The sequence below is a fragment of the Cystoisospora suis genome (genome assembly GCF_002600585.1).
Source record: "Cystoisospora suis strain Wien I chromosome Unknown contig_8974, whole genome shotgun sequence".
Taxonomy (NCBI): Eukaryota; Apicomplexa; class Conoidasida; order Eucoccidiorida; family Sarcocystidae; genus Cystoisospora; species Cystoisospora suis.
Genome location: NW_027161752.1, coordinates 265 through 661, shown reverse-complemented (window position 1 = coordinate 661; position 397 = coordinate 265). Strand labels below are relative to the sequence as shown.

The window sequence follows — 397 nt, the reverse complement described above, 5'->3', positions numbered from 1 at the left end:
AAATAGACATAGTCAAATAGATTCAAGATAGATAGGAGATATATAGAAAGATAGATAGCCTAGACGCTATGAAATTACTCTTGTCTTGACAAGAATACCAAAGGCTTTTCGGGTTTCTCCCTGTAAGTTTGAGAATGAAGAAGATCATGAAGTAAGAAAGATGACTCTTTGCATGCTCTGCTAATGATTAAGGCGTGTGTCTTTTCGTTTCCGACAAGAGCTGTAAAGAAGAAAGAAGAGAAGATTCATGCCCTTTCTTCTCCCCTCGTCTGTCTGTTGTCTCTCCTCTATATCTCGGCGAAAGTCCGGAATTGATACACTTCCTTGTTTCTCTACCCCATGCGTTTCTTTACCTAGATTGGTCTTGATCTCTTTGAGAGGAGGAGGAGAAGAAGAA

The 397-nt window shown here is 39.8% G+C and overlaps 1 protein-coding gene across 1 annotated transcript in view; it reads left to right on the top strand.

The window, feature by feature from the left end:
* Positions 1-397, top strand: part of CSUI_010939 (uncharacterized protein) — a gene marked incomplete at both ends in the record, with an annotated part of 688 nt that overhangs the window by 120 nt on the left and 171 nt on the right. The gene's annotated exons all lie outside the window — the stretch shown is intronic.